General features: G+C 35.7%; 1 protein-coding gene across 1 annotated transcript in view; it reads right to left on the bottom strand.

Moving 5' to 3' along the window:
• The window catches only part of LOC134227590 (cell death protein hid), a 254,727-nt gene that overhangs the window by 136,810 nt on the left and 100,454 nt on the right, over positions 1-17,463 (bottom strand). The window lies entirely within an intron of this gene.

The raw sequence follows: 17,463 nt of genomic DNA, 5'->3' as shown, positions 1-17,463 counted from the left end.
CGTGGTGTGGCTGTGCCACACACATCCTATTAATATACACACCTTTAAGTAGTACAATTGGACCTTTACCTTTTTCTACTGCGCACTAATCACTCCTACGGCGACTTCGGTTGTCTTTTAGTGTGCCAATCACAATTAACTGTATACAATCTTGGATTAGTTAGAGTATCTAATACAGGGCATCATTTTTATTACCTAGGAGATAATCACTCTCCGACACGTGATCTCGTCTCCCACTTTTGGATTGACACTATAGCTATAACTAAATCCTGATCGAGTTTTAATAATCTATTTAAGGACTAAAGTCCACAATTCTTGATATTAACTTCACTTTTAAAGAACTTTTTAGTCGCTTTTTTCCAGAAACATCTGAATAGCTTCATGCGAAAACTAGAAGTGGACGAGCTGTTCAAACAAGGAGATTATATTTGGTCCATTTGACCATAGTTTAACTACTACCGACGCGATATTTGGCGGAAGTTAATCGTTTTTCGATTCATTATCAGGTTTTGTCCCTTTTCATCCAATAAACCTTTGAACCTACCGTTGATAGTCTGTCTCGTTTTCTTTATATTCAACTTTCTGCAATCATTCGTCGCGATCTCACATACATCAGCGCTTAATATAGTTTTTTGACCATAGGTATATTTTTTTACGTTCTCACGCCCACTAGTTCCCGGACAATATTTCTGATATTTTATAATTCACTCGAGTTCACTCGGCTTGACCGAGTGATATAGAGTTTGTTTGCTATAAAACATTTGATATGATCGTTGGCTTATCATGTATACAGCCATCCTTAGATTTTCTGAACTGTTACACTATGTCAATCACCCACCTGGCACTCACTACCATAAGAAATTTGACAATAGCCATCATGTCAATACCGTCCGCTGTCATTTTGTGATAACAAACATTAGAATTAAACGTCTTATCGTTGTGGTATGTCCTAATATTACGGTAGTGTTGAAATAGTCCGTTCTGGGTATAACAGCATCAAAAACAATTGTGGATCCGCTAAAGATCTTCGAATCAACCACTAGAACACCTTTTGTTTGGAAAAAATCCATTCACAAAAATCCACATCGTCCTTTGAACGTATTATAAGTGCTAAGGTCCTATTGTTACGGTATCGCTCTCCATAAGAAATACAGGCAATAGGGCACTGCACGGAAAAATCTCTTTCTCTTTCGTTTTTCATCAATTTTGACGTTTACTGGCCTTGTTGTTTTCTAATTTCTCTGCAGCGTGAAAGAGACAAAGCAGTCCATGCAGTGCCCTATACCGCAAAAATAGGACTGAGTACTGACCTTCAAAAAAATATCGCAACGATATTGAAGGGACCATCGACTCATGGAAATATGGAGATGAGGAATAGCAAATCTTTGGAAAGCTGTCTGAAAGGACCATCACAGTAACTCCGAAAATGTTTTTTTAATACGGCTTAATTTGCTTCCATGAGTCGATGTCGAGTCATAGAACATGGACTCATGGAAGTTTGACTGTATTGCGTTAGTTTGTTTTTATTTTGACAAAATTAAAACAACGTAAGTTGCTATACTGTCTGGACTTCACATTTGCAAAGGTCGGGGAATGTAAACCGAACAATAATAATTACTTGAATTGGAATAAAATAAATTGTATGCAGAAAGCTATTCTAGGATTAGCTTTACATGTCCATAATAGTAATAGTTGGTGTTATTTTTAAACCAGTCTATCTGTTATCTTTTATATTTCTCTTATTTTCTATTATATATAAAACTCAACAAAATTTGGAACACAAACTCACTATATTAAGGAGACGATGAAAGGTTGGGTGGAAGCGTCACACAGTGCTTCGAACCTATGGAACTACGGGACAAAAATCATAACTTACATACTACACGTTTTAACTCAATGGTGTCTTTGGGAAAATGATTGTAAACTAGTTTTTCTACTATTTGCATTATTGACCTATGTTAAATTGATAATTGCATTAGTGGCGTAAACGCCAAATTTCATAACATATAATACGCTTCGTATAATCGAGATCATTTTGGGAAAATTGTCACTTATGATAAAAACTACTATTTGCGTAATTGATCTATGTTGAACAGATAATTGCATAAATGCCGTAAACGCCAGATTTTACGATATGCCTCAAAGAACCAGGATCTTTTTACGAAAAATATGTGATATGATAATGTTATAACAATTGACCAATTTCCAAAACGCCAGCTCTCATGTTTTATACTATAGAATCAGAATATCCTTAGTAATGATTTGAGTGGTTGTTTTTTAACGACGGTATCAGAAATCATTGGAACTTGTTATTTTTTTCCAAGTTTGTTTATTTGGTAGGCTCAGGCGTGTATAACTCTTTACGGAGTCATGGCTCTTGGTGATATGTACAATCATATCATCTTATTATGAAGTTAGTAACAGAGGGGTAGAAGCCAGCGTACTCGTGGTGACTGGGATCATCATCAGAATGAAAGAAATTTGCTGATATTTCGAATGGTTGATACGTCAACTATAAAATCATGGACAGTAGAGCAACAAGCAGATTTTCATCTGAGCTCTCATCCTCCGAATTTTCGTATGTAGGTGCTATGTCCTAAGTTTCCATCAAAACCCTATTTCCATACAAGTTTCACCGTCTTTGAGCTCTCTACCGAAAATTTCTGCATAATGCTTAGCGAGGTACATTTCATCAGGTCTTGCAAATTAACCTCAGCGGACGCTTCAGACCTGTCTAGAAATGTTTTTTTTCCTTTTCCTTTTTCAACGCGTAAAGGCTAGGAAGCAGATTTGCATGCACCTCGTTGTTTAAAGTACTTTGCAGCAGATTGTACTTTCTGTCGGATAAACTCAAGTCAATGTACAACGCCAGTACTTGTGTCGCTGTCATTACCTTTTCATGATTTGCGCTTGAGCTACTTGATATATTGGCCGCAAATGCTAGCTCCTCAGGTTCTCCTAGTTTCCTAGTTTCCTAGTTTCTTGGTTTTATTCGAAAATTCCTGAAACGGTTTTTGAGGTCTACCCTTCGCGATGTTGAATGAAGACTCGGCAATTCCTTCAATATTTATTTTCGGATTGCGAGGAATATTCACCAACGAAGACAATCAGAGAGTTTTGCTTCTCGAATTTCTCGAATTTCTCGGATGATCGAAAGCTCTTTAACCATTTTTGATCAATTCTCAAACAAAAGATTTTGCAAAACTGCTTTAGTTCTTTCTCAAGTTCCTCGGAGAAATCTTCTGGATTATATAAATCAGACAGAAACTTCAACACACGAGCTTTTCGTTAGGACGGATCAACGGAAAGCTATTGTTTGTCTATATCCATGTTATTGAGCGCAAGAGTATCATCTAGAAAATCGTTAACAGCTATTATTAGAGCAAATAAGAGCAGCTGAAATCACTTCCATTCTCTTAATAATACTATAAGTGAGATCTGGTGCGATTTCAGAGATGTGTTTTGATGTACTTTTTTAAAAAGCTGTTTTTAAAATTGTAGATTATTTCTTCCTATATAACGTCATGCCCAAGACTTGGAAGCTTCACTTATCACAATGATCGAAATATGTCTCACTGAAACACATTTAATTGGATCTTACTTGAATTTACGCTTTCCATATCGATTTTCACCGTGAAAATTTAGGCAATGAAAAAGATGCTTTTCACTAACAGGTGATAAATCATCCACTTTCAGCGATAGAGATGTTTACAAACACGAGTTGTTTTGATCGTCCCAGTGACCTCACAAAGATACTAATGCGCATACAGCATAATTGAAACATATGTTAATATCATGGTTTACTTGATTCGACTAAATACGAGAGTCGATTTTTCCATTCTTGTCCAAGGGGCACAGCACTGTGCGTCATTAGAAAAGGGGGAGTTGCTTATGGGCCTTTTCACGAGACGTTTAAAAACAGCTAATTTTATCGTCAATTGACAGTTCTTCTATGGAAGTGACAGCTTCGGACTTGCAGGCCTGTTCAGCGGTTGTAAACAAGTGCAGTCTCGGCAGTGTCACATGAAAAGGCCTATTGTTTAGTTGTCGACCAACTCAATGTTCCGTTAGGATACGGCAGGCATGAAGAATGTTTTTATACAAATCGATTTGAAAGCGAGCGGAGGGCAATATTTGTGATGGCACATATCACACGACCTTCCTTCTGCCAAGCTCCCGTATGAAGGGGGAGGGAAGAATATCAGTGTGGAAGCTGATATATCTCCACTGGAAAAAGGAAGGTGGTTTGATTTGCTCATATGCCATCGCGTGCGGAAGGATTTTCTATCGACGAGTACTGTCTCCAAATTTCTAATATGACATCAGCATCTAGTCGAATAGGATTTTTATTGCACAGTTCTGTTTTCTTATTGCGTCCGTCTCGTCGCAACCAACTTGGCTGCCTCGGAGAGAACAAAGCAGAGACAGGAACTGTTGCTGTACCGTCGACCAAGCTGAATTGATGGATGCCCCCACCAAGGGTAGTACACTAAATTAATGATTTTTGTGTGTGTTACTTTTACGTGAAGTTAAACGATTTACAATGATATGGAAATGCTATTATCATCTTCCAAACCAGTGGAGATATATCAGCTTCCACATTGATATTCTTTCCTCCCCCTTCATACGGAAGCTTGGCAGAAGGAAGGTCGTGTGGTGATATGTGCCATCACAAATATTGCCTTCCGCTCGCTTTCAAATCGACTTCTATAAAAACATTCTCCATGCCTCCCGTATCCTAACGGAACTATCAATTCTATACTTTCGCCTCTAATTCGTCAACTTGTTCATTCCAATAACACGAACGGCAAACATGGCGAATGGATATGAATTTCGCACGACGCGGATTGTTTTACTCCCCCACGAAAAGGAAAATATATATAAAATATATAAATATATTTATTGATATTTGTTGCTGATATTAGTTGATTACAGTTAAAATCTGCCCAATTTTATGACAAAATAATTTCTCTTGTCGTGCGATATTCATGTTTATGATTTATGCAGTTCACCTTCCATTTAAATGCATTTCTTCCCGGCACCGGCATCTTTTTATAAACTTCTAATATGTGGACCACCGCTTCATAATATCTAGTGTATAATAAAATACATAGTTGTTTGTTAAAATTTGAATGTCATGTTTATTTATTACTAGTCGACCCGGCAGACGTTGTCCTGCATAGTAGGCGAAAATGCGCGTTGCAATCTGCCCATGCAAATTTCCCATTCGAATCGTTATTTTAGTTTTTCACGATTAACTCAACTTTATTAATGATTTTCATTTGAGGAAATATCATATAAACCCGTCGGAAACTGTAACGAACGTAACTGCTGAAGGAATGAAGTAATTCCATCCAGCCGTTTTCGTGTTATGCGGATACGAACACAGACCATTTCATTTTTATATATAAGACTAGTCGACCCGGCAGACGTTGTCCTGCATAGTAGGCGGAAATGCGCGTTGTGAACTGCCTATGCGAAATTCCAATCTTAATTTTAGTATTTCACTATTTAACAGACTTAAGTAATAATTTTCGCATGAGGAATTGTCATATAAACCCGTCGGAAACGATAACGAACATATCGGCTGAAGCAATGAAGAAAATCCATCCAGCCGTTTTCTAGTTATGCGGATACGAACACAGACCATTTCATTTTTATTATATAGACTAGTCGACCCGGCAGACGTTGTCATGCATAGGAGGCGAAAACGCGCGTTGTGAACTTCCTATGCGAAATTTTCATACGATTCTTAATTTTAGTTTTTTACGATTTACTCCATCTTACCCGTGATTTTCGCATAAGGAAATATTATATAAACCCGTCGGAAACTATAACGAATATTTCTGCTGAAGAAATGAAAATAATCCATCCAGCCGTTTTCGAGTTATGCGGATACGAACACAGACCATTTCATTTTTATATATAAGAAGAAGAAGATTGAGAAAGAAGAAAAACCCCATTACTATGAGAACTATTTTTCTCAGTTGATTTTACCATGCTCATATTATATCGTGCATAGTAACAGCGACAACAAAATTGGTCAACCATACTATGATCCTTCACCGAGAAACGCATGCGGTCAAATTTACTGCAAACATAGTATTTTCAATCGCGATTCGCGTTCTACCGAGATTTAGTGGTAAAATGTTTTTAATTTCACCCTCAGTATGGTATGCGTTACTATGATATTCTTTTCAGTGTAGACTCGCACCAGTGTACAAAGTACAGCAGCTTCGAACAAAGCTCGATTGTCGTTCACAAGAGGGGCGGGATTGCATGAGTGGTCCAGGACCATGCGAGTCCTGGAAGGGAAGCCTTATCCTTATGTGGTAAAATATTAGTGACATAATAACCACGTTGACCAACCGTTTTTATCATTTCCCAATTACCTATATCTTAATGTTTGTTATTTGAAGAGGGGCGATTCACGTGCAGCGTTTTGTAAAATGTATGCTTGACATGTATTGCCTTCTTGGTATGTATAAAGTAAATGGAGCTGTCACTTTTCCTTGCAGAAAAATATTCCTATTATGGCATCACTTACTGTTTAAAACAATTTTAAGACTATAACTAATCCAACGATAGGATCATTCGTTTCAGGATAACTTTCCCGCAATCATATCATCATCCACTTTTCCTTTGCACGTGCATATTGAGGTCACTTTCGATTATCTCGATACGAATCATATTCTAATGATTTATCCCACTGCAAAACATACACTCCAAGTATGTAGTCCGAACTAATTGCCTTGAAATTATAGCCAACCTAACGGTTCCTGGTAACATCCGAAGCACCCCTATTAGACTCCTGTAATGCTCACACTCGGACCAAGCGATAATTGCCCACGCAAAGTGAGTCTCTGGATGACTGTTCAATTCCCTATCCCGTATGTGCTGGCTGCTACTGTAATGTTGAGGCTGCTAAAATCGTGTTCCCTGGATTAGGCCTTCATCATCTTCGTCTTGGAAGTCTCGGTGCTACACGATCAGCATAATTGATTTGTATATGGCGTTGCCTGATCGATGGCCGTCTGGGCAGTGCGCGCTCGGTGAACGCCCTTTTCGTGCTACCGGAGAAGAAGTTCTGTGAGCCGATACGGCGATAGCTCCGGCTCATGCTGCTTTGCATATGCTCGGGTTCAAAAGATTTCTATAAATTATAGCTTTGATAAGCATTTATGCTTGGGACGATGACGAAGCGCTGATGGACTCCAACTTATACAAGCGGGTGCCTAGTCTCTAGCGATGAAAAAGAAAACATGTACCTAGTTGTGCCACAGAGCAATAACAACGAAAGAAAGTTGTCAGTAAGGGAAGAAGCTATATAAAAATGATTGATTTATCCGAAATTATTGAACTTATTTTGAATATAATTTTAAAATACTTACTTTTTATTCAAATCAAAAGTCAGCTTAATTTTTCTTTTGCGCTTTACATCAACTAAATACAATAAGGAAGTTTTTTTATGAACTGATTTCATTCGAATGTTTCGATCTTCCATAAACACGAATAGACGAATACAATTCAGTCGACTTCATAAATCACCGTATCATAATATCAAAATGAACTGTATGCAAAGAATATGTGCTATAAAAATGCGAAAGCACTGTGTTATTTGCTCAGCTGGATTGGACCGGAGTAGCGCTCTGTGTCGTAAATTTGTCGAAAGGTTTCCCTTCGGTGTCATCTGAAGGTGAACTCCTCAATAAAAGCCACCAAATCACACTGCGTCGCGAACTGCACACACCATTCCTGATAATTTACGACGCTCGGTCACCACATACTTGTCCAAGTTGCCCTCTCTCGGGCAACCCGAGTGGCCATAAATGGTGTGTGCCATCGTAATGATAATGGCCAGAATCAAACCAAACAGCACTTCATCATCCCCGGAGCTAACGATCCGTGCTTGCCACGCTAACAGTTCGCCCTACCAAACCGTACGGATTGCCAAATCTCGAAGACCTTCTGTTGCGCCCCCGCTTGACCGCACCAATTAGTTAGAACCATTAGCTTGATTTCAGTACGGGCTCAGAACGCAATCTCAATTATCTGCCTGTCTGTCTTGAGCCCCCAACCAGAGAGAATCAGCTGGTCACCAAATGACAACAACGACAACGACGAGGATTGCAGCTTTAGTAGCAATAAAGACACCTCTTGGTTTGGGTCTTGTTTCAGTGTTCCTGGTATGAGTGCCGCTTCAAGCGCTAATATATACGTGCGAATAGATAAAAACCCCATGCCTAATAATCGTATGTTTATAGCGGGAATAATTTATGAAATGCATATTGACATATACAGCTCCTCGTACCCTCCCGCGAACCGCTCCTGCATGCACAGAGGTAACTCATTTCAAGCTACGCGATGTTGCTGGGTCCGTGCATTTGGTACCTCGTTGACTAGAAGCGATCAAGCAACAACAAGCAGAGAACTGATATCAGCCACTAGAGAGCGTATAGCACACACAATCACACCACGACGACGTCATTAGGGCCGTTCAGCTGGTTGCAACCTGCAGGGACACGAAGAAACGAACACGTTCAAGACGGTCCTGCGTTGGTGGTGGGGCACCTCAGGCGGATGGATGCGCGAGGACCAAGAAGGGGGTGGTGCCACCCCAGAAGATTTGCACGCGCGGGAAATTGCGTCGTAGAATTGCAACGGTGGGCTTTGCTCGTAGAACGATTTGTGCAGAGTAAAGGAAGCCTGGCTTAAGCAAATGGGTCGTGTAGAGAAGCAGTGTAGGAAAAGTAGTTTCTGCTTAAACAACATTATTTACCTTCACTGATAACAATATGTTGTGATGTGAATTCAAACGTATTTTCATGCACATATTATGAGCATATAAATAAACGGCTGTTTTGTATATTTTTCTAATTAACAATTCTGTGTTAATTTTATACAATATATGCATAAAAAGCTTACTTTATTGCATTACAATTGAACCGTTTGTTTGAGAAACTGCATATGTAACATTTTTGGCCAAAATGAGATTTTTATATATTCTGAATCCTCGTTCAAAAATACATATCCTGGCAAAAAATAGGAAAAAAAAAGTTTGTTCAGGAATGTATGAAATTTTTGGCAGCCCTTACTTTGCACCGTTCAATGTGCAAAAACGATCCATAAAAAAACGATAAACGATCCGAGAATAACATCTGAATGTTCCATAAAAAGCTACCATAAATCCATGAAATAGTTCAGGAGATTCAATAACACAATATTTTGATCCATAAAATTTCAAATTTGTGCAATTTTTATCTTGATGGTGATCCATAATTTCAGTAATATGATCCATAATTTTGATAAAATGATCCATAATGTTTGAAAAGAAGGCCAATGAAACTATGTATATTAATTGATCCACACATTTTTAAAAATCTATGGATCATGTGGCCAAATGTGGAACAAATGGCCAGAATTATGGATCATATGACTAAAATTATGGATCATATTACTGAAATTATGGATCATCATCACGATAAAAAAATGCGCAAATTTGAAGTTTTATGGATCAAAATAAAATTTTTAATGGATCATTTATGGATCATTTGACATATGTTCATGGAAAAATAGCAAAAATTGTATTGTTTTTCTTGACCATGTTAATGGAACATACAGGGGATGGACAAAATAATTAGGATAGGCAAATTTTAGGTAAAATTAGATGTGTTGTAACTACCTTAGTTATCATGCCTGGCATGCCTGAACTAGAAAATTAATGCAGTTTGACGGTATGTCCATGGAACCGACTATGGCCACCGGATTCCGGAGATATTCCGGGTTTTTCGGAGGTAGGTTCAAAAACGTAAATTTGAGGTGGATATTAGGAGAAGTTGTGGTTAAAAATTGAATAATATTAGTAACCACAAATGAGGGCTCTTGCTGATTGGAACCATATATTGAGATTTGGAATCGGACCAGAATCAAGTGAGATATGGCCATTTCTTTAAAATCGGTTCCGATCGATACTTATCAAAGGGGTCAGGCCACAACTTCATTTGAATCTCGCTTTTTGATAGATCGTCCACTATGATTTTATTCTAGAAGGCCTCTAATGTGTCGAAAATGAAAAACCAATTGAATAAACGGATCCTGGAGTCGCTGGGATGTCCCCGGGGAACCTGTGAATGGGGACATTTAAGTTTTAGCACCAAAATCAGTCATTCGACGGCTCTTTTTTCATGGTTTTCGATCAGGAAGCGAAGTATGAATAGAAAATGGTCCATTGACGGCTCTGACCGTTTCCAGGATCTACGGATTAGCCCCGAGGAACCTGTGGAAGACATTTTAGGGGGACATTTTAGTTTTACCAAAAAAAAAAACAGTCGTTCGACGGCTCTTTTTTCATGGTTTTCGATCAGGAAGCGAAGTATGAATAGAAAATGGTCCATTGACGGCTCTGACCGCTTCCAGGATCTACGGATTGGCCCCGGGGAACCTGTGGAAGGGGACATTTTAGTTCTACCAAAAAAACAGTCGTTCGACGGCTCTTTTTTCATGGTTTTCGATCAGGAAGCAAAGTTTGAATATAAAATGGCCAATTCACGGTTCTGACCGCTTCCAGGATCTACGGATTGGCCCCGGGGAACCTGTGGAAGGGGACATTTTAGTTTAAGCATCAAACCCAGTCATTCGAAGGCTCTTTTTTCATGGATTTCGACCAGGAAGCGAAATATGAATTAAATAAAAATTAATTAAATGACCATTGACGGCTCTGACCGCTTCCAGGACCTACTGATTGCCTTCGAGGATTCTGTGAAGGAGGACATTTTAGTTTTAGGACTAAAACCAGTCATTCGATTTTTGATCAGGAAGCGAAGTATGAATATAAAATGGTTCATTGAAGGCTCTAACCGCTTCCAAGACCCACGGATTGCTCCTGGAAAATCTGTGTAAGGGGACTTTTTATTTTAAGCATCATAACCAGTCATTCGACGTCTCTTTTCTAGTGGTCAACATAAAAGGGACCATTGAGGGCTCTGACCGCTTTCTGGACCTACAGATTGGTCCAGCTATTCGTAGGTCCAGAAAACGGTCAGAGCCGTCAATGGTCCATTTCTTGATCATACTTCACATTCTGATTGAAATCCATGAAAAAAGAGCCTTCCAATGATTGGTTTTTATGCTTAAACTAAAATGTCCTTTTCCACAGTTCCCCGGGGGCAATCCGTAAGTCCTGGAAGCGGTCAGATCCATTAATGGTCCAATTTATACTCATACTTCGCTTTCTGATCAAAAATCACGAAAAAAAAGCCGTCGAGATAAAGGTTTTGGTGCTGCAACTTAAATGTTCCTTTCCACTGGTTTTCCGGCGGGAATCTGTAGGTCCTGAGAGCGGCCTGAGAGTCATCAATGGTCAATTTTATATTAATGCTTTGCTCATATTAAAGAAGAGCTGTCGAATGATTGATTTTGGTGTAAAAACTAAAATGTCCCCTTCCACAGGTTCCTCGGTGGCAACCAGTAGGTCCTGGAAGCGGTCAAAGCTGTCAATGGACCATTTTATCACACAAACAGACGTAACACTTCTCATTTCAACATCGTACACATGTACAACGGTTGATTTGAAATACATCTGTGCTACGCTATTGTGCCAAGAGAGGCGCTAGTGTTCAATCGCTTTGACATTTGATTAGTGTATATGCTGCTGAATGTTTTCTGTGTTGATGACGATGATGATGATGATTGATATAGATGTATGCGTTAGGAGCAAACGTCAAATGGTAAATAATCATGGCCGGCTGTGTTTTTCGCGATTCTGATAACAGATGGCAGTAGAGTTTTCCGAAAAGCGAATGACGATAATTTTTCAAACAGTTTGTATGAAGAGTTACGTCTGTTTGTCTGTGATTTTATATTCATACTTCGCTTCCTGATCGAAAACCATGAAAAAAGAGCCGTCGAACGACCGGTTTTGGTGGTAAAACTAAAATGTCCCATTCCACAGGTTCCCCGGGGGCAATCCTTGGGTCCTGAAAGCGGTCAGAGCAGTCAATGATCCTTTTTATTTTCGTACTTCGCTTCCTGATCGATAACCATGAATGAAGAGCTGTCGAATGGCTGGTTTTTGTGCTAAAACTAAAATGTCCCCTTCCACAGGTTCCTCGGGGCCAATCCGTAGATCCTGGAATCGGTCAGAACCGTAAATTGACCATTTCATATTCATACTTCGCTTCCTGATCGAAAACCATGAAAAAAGAGCCGTCAAACGACCGGTTTTGGTGGTAAAACTAAAATGTCCCCTTCAACAGGTTTCCCGGGGCCAATCCGTAGATCCTGGAAGCGGTCAGAGCCGTCAATGGACCATTTTATATTCATACTTCGCTTCCTGATCGAAAACCATGAAAAAAGAGCCGTCGAATGACTGATTTTGGTGCTAAAACTTAAATGTCCCCATTCACAGGTTCCCCGGGGACATCCCAGCGACTCCAGGATCCGTTTATTCAATTGGTTTTTTATTCTGGACACATTGGAGCACTTCTAGAATAAAATCATAGTGGCCGATCTATCAAAAAGCGAGATTCAAATGAAGTTGTGGCCTGACCCCTTTGATAAGTATCGATCGGAACCGTTTTTAAAGAAACGGCCATATCTCACTTGATTCTGGTCCGATTCCAAATCTCAATATATGGTTCCAATCAGCAAGAGCCCTACTTCATTTGTGGTTACTAATATTATTCAATTTTTAACCACAACTTCTCCTAATATCCACCTCAAATTTACGGTTTTGAACCTATCTCCGAAAAACCCGGAATATCTCCGGAATCCGGTGGCCATAGTCGGTTCCATGGACATACCGTCAAACTGCATTAATTTTCTAGTTCGGGCATGCCTGAGTTGTCAAAATCGGATGATAACTAAGATAGTTACAACACATCTAATTTTACCCAAAATTTGCCTATCCTAATTATTTTGTCCATCCCCTGTATTTTCCTATTAATTGATCAATTTTAGCTTAGTTATGGATCGGAAAATTATTCTTTATGGAATCTCCTGAACTATTTTATGGATTTATGGTAGCGTTTTATAGAACATTTAGATGTTATTTACGGATCGTTTTCCATTTTTTTATGGATCCGTCTTTATTGTTTATATGCAAAAGTATGTTTTGCCGATTTTTTTTTCGTTTGTTTGGGAAACTACATATGTCAAGATTCGGTGCCAATTTGTTCAAAAACAGTTTTTTGTTGTTTTCTCGAAATTGTGTGAAATGGACTTATGCAGTTTCTCAAACAAATGATTCAATTGTGGGCGTTGGAAACAGAGGGGACATTTTGTTGTAAGTGTAAGTGGTCAAATTTGAATTGAATACAGCAAAAAAAATTGTTTGATTTTAGAGCTTTACGGCAATATATTGTTAAAGTTTGTACGTTATTTGTAAAAAAAAAATGTAAAACTTTACAGAAAATTAGTATTTTTTTAAATTTCATACGATTTGTAACGAAAAAAATATTGAAAAACTTTACACCCATTTTTCTCAAAACAAATTTTTGTCACTTACACCCTTTTGCGTTTGACCTCCTCGAAGTTCTGTAACTCGATGAAACTCAGTGTACTGCGTTCCCTCCGTAAGCCGATATCTCCCTTACTCGATATTCTCTAAGTCGATGTTTTCAGAAATAGTTACATGCGCGATATAGTTAGAAGTTAGAAGATAAAAGTGATAAGCGAGAAGTAAGAAATGAGAAGTGAGAAATAAGAAGTTAGAAGTATTAAATAAGAACTTAAAAGTGAAAATTTAGAAGTGAGAAGTGATGAATTCAAAGTGAGAAGTGCGAAGTATAAAGTTAAAGTAAGTAGTGGAAAGTGAGAAATGATAATTGAAAAGTGAAGAGTTAGAAGTTAGAACTGATAAGTGAGAAATGAGAAGTCAGAAGTGAGATATAAGAAGTTATAAGTGCGAAGTGAAAAGTGAAAAATGAGAAGTGAGAAACAAATAAAACAAAGTAAGAAGTGAGAAATTCGAAGTGTTAAGTGAGAAGTGAGAAATTCGACGGGCGAAGTATTTGTGAGAAGTGAAAAACTTGAAGTTAGAAATGATAAGTGAGAAATGAGAAGTCAGAAGTGAGATATAAGAAGTTATAAGACAGAATGGAGAAGTGAGATATGAGAAGTGAGAAGTGCGAAAGTAAGAAGTGGGAAGTGAGAAGTTAGAAGAGAAAAGTTCGAAGTGCGAAGTGAGAAGTGAGAAGGGAAAAATAAAAAATGAAAAGTAAAAAGTGGAAAGTGAAAAGTTAGAAGTGGAAAATGATAAGTGAGAAGTGTGAAGTAAGAAGAAAGTAGTGGGAAGAGGAAGGTGAGAAGCGAGATGAGCGTAGAGATAAGTAAGAAGTAGGTAGTGAGTAAGTGTAGTAAGTGAGAAATGAGGAGTGAGAAGTGAGTTGGGAGAAGGGAGTTGGTAGAGTGAGGGCCTGGAACGAGAAGTAAGAAACGAAATTCTTTCTCTTCCCTTCTTTTTTTTATTCCTCCTCTGTTTTTCAGTCTTATGTCTTTTCACTAACTTTCACTCACTTCTCATCTCGCCCAAACGATATTCGGTTAAAAATAAATGCGTTACCTATATCGATACCACCCTAACTCGATGATCGCTTCAATATCAAGTACCTAAAAAATTACTGTATCTTAAAATCTAATAATTCAAAAACCTCAGAATCCAAAAATCAAGAAATCCAAAAATCTAAGAATCTGAAAATCTAAAAATCTGAATACAGACCCCATTCTATTTTTGCAACATTCGGTTTTGGCAACATTCGATTTTCCCACCAAGCCATTCGATTTTGCCACCAAACCATTAAATTTTGGTAACACATTTTTTTAAAAAATTTCTTATTTTTTGATATTGCTCATAAACAACGTAAACCTCATAGTCCTTGTAAAAAAAACTGGTTGGAACTCCAAACAAATAAAAAATAAATTGTAAAAAACGCGTTTTATTTTTAAAGAAAACGCCCAAATTTCGAAATTATCTTTGAAAAAATGGTTAAACCCCGTAACCAACGTATAAAAAAGATTGTAAAAAAATCGCGTTTTTTAGTGTAAAATCCGTAAAAAGTGCCACAATGTGTCTAGTCTCACAATAATTGAAAGAATGTGAAATATCATGGAGGTCAAAAATCTAAAAATTTTAAAATCTTAAAAGGCCGATACAAATATCTCAAAACTACTCCACCGCCTCCAATTTTTTTTGCCAAGAAATAATAATAGGGGACAACAACATAAAATTCGGATAATTTTGAGGATTTTCAAAACATTCTTTAATAAATCCGAGGAGTTTTTTGATTTTTTTTCATTTTCATATGTATTTTTTATTGACTTTTCGGAGACCAGGACATAATACTAATCAAATATTTGCAACCAAATTTAAGAATTCTGAAAATCTAAAAATCCAAGAGTTTAAAAATTTAAATATTTTGAAAACTAAAAATTAAAAAAAAATTAACATTCTAACAATCTGAAATTCTAAAAATTTAAGAATCTAAAAATCCAAAAATCTAAAAATCCAAAAATCTAAAAATCTAAAAATCTAGAAATCTAAAATCTAAAAATCTAAGAATCTAAAAATCTAAAAATCAAAAAATCTAAAAATCTAGAAATCTAAAAGTCTAAAAATCTAAGAATCTAAAAATTTAAAAATCCAAAATTCTAAAAATCTAAAAAAATTTAAATTCTAAAAATATTAAAGTCTAAATATCGGAGACGAGCCAGCCTCGGGCTGAAAGTCTCTTTAATAAAGACACAAAAAAAAAAAAAAAAAAAAGGCTAAAAATCTGAAAATCCTAAAACCTGAAAATCTAAAAATCTAAAAATCTTAAAATCTGAAACTCTAAAAATCTTAAAATCTAAAAATCCAAAAATCTAAATATCTAAAAATCTAAAAATCTAGAAATCTAAATATCTAAAAATCTAAAACTCTAAAAATCAAAAAAATCTAAATATTTAAAAATCTAAAAATCTAAAAATCTAGAAATCTAAAAATTTAAAAATCCAAAAATCTAAAAATCTAAATATCTAGAAATCTAAATATCTAAAAATCTAAAAATCTGGAAATCTAAAAATCTAAAAATCAAAAAATCTAAAAATCTAAAAATCTCAAAATCTAAAAATCCAAAAATCTAAATATCTGAAAATCTAAAAATCTAAAAATATAAAAATTTGAAAATCTCAAAATCTAAAATTTTAAAGATCAAAGAAATTCTAAAAATCTGAAGATCTAAAAAACAAAAATTAAAAAATTTAAAAATCAAGAAATTAAAATACTTTAAATCTAAAAAATTAAAAAATCTAAATCTTTGAAAACCAAAAATATTTTTTAAAAAATCTAAAAAAAATAAAATTTGAAAATTTAAGTTTTTAAACTGAAGTCTAGACAAGTTTTTAAACTGAAATGTAAAAATCAAAAATTTAAAAAATCGAGGCATCAAAAAATTTAAAAGTTTTAAATTTTTAAAATCCAAAAATCAGAAATTTCAAAAATTCAAATTTTTAATTTAAAAATTTAACAATATTTAAATCTAAAAATTTAAAAATGAAGATTCTTGAATTAAAATTTTTAAAAATCTTCAAATCTAAAGAGCCGAAAATTTAAATTTTACCTTTTAAAATCAAAATGTTGAAAAATTCAAATATCCTAAAATTTTAAAATAAAAAAATTGCTAATAACTAGATTATAAAAACCAAAAAATCTTAAAATTTCAAAATAAAAAAATCTAAAAATCCAAAAATTTAAAAATCTAAAATTCTAAAAATATTAAAATTTAAAAATTCTTGGATCAGAAAATCCTTAAATCTGAAAATCTGAAACTATAAAAATCTAAATACCTATTTTGAAGATTTTTGATTTGAAGATTTTTGAATTAAAATTTTTAAAAATCTTCAAATCTAAAGAACCGAAGATTTAAATTTTGCCTTTTAGAATCATAATGTTAAAAAATTAAAATATCTTAAAATTTGAAAATAAAAAAAATGGTAATAACTAGATTATAAAAACCAAAAAATCTTAAAATTTCAAAATAAAAAAATCTGTAAATCAGAAAATCTAAAAATCTAAAAATCTAAAAATCTTTAAATCTTAAAATCTAAAAATAATAAAATGTAAAAATCGAAAAATCTAAAAATCGAATAATCTAAAAATTTGAAAATCTAAAAATTTCAAAATCTAAAAATATAAGAATCTTAAAATCTAAAATAAAAATCTAAAAATCTAAAAATCTAAAAATCTAAGAATCTAAAATACAGTCAAACCTCCATGAGTCGATATCGAAGGGACCATCGACTCATGGAAATATCGAGATGTGGAATAGAAAATCCTTGGAAAGCTGTTCGAAGGGACCATCACAGTAACCCAGAAAATATTTTTTAGTATGGCATAATTTGCTTCCATGAGTCGATATCGAGTCATGGAACATCGACTCATGGAGGTTTGACTGTAGATTATATCTAAAATCTAAAAATCTAAAAATC

Source organism: Armigeres subalbatus, chromosome 3 (assembly GCF_024139115.2).
Source record: "Armigeres subalbatus isolate Guangzhou_Male chromosome 3, GZ_Asu_2, whole genome shotgun sequence".
NCBI lineage: Eukaryota > Metazoa > Arthropoda > Insecta > Diptera > Culicidae > Armigeres > Armigeres subalbatus.
Note: the sequence above shows the minus strand (reverse complement) of the source record. Positions and strands in the feature narration are given on the sequence as shown.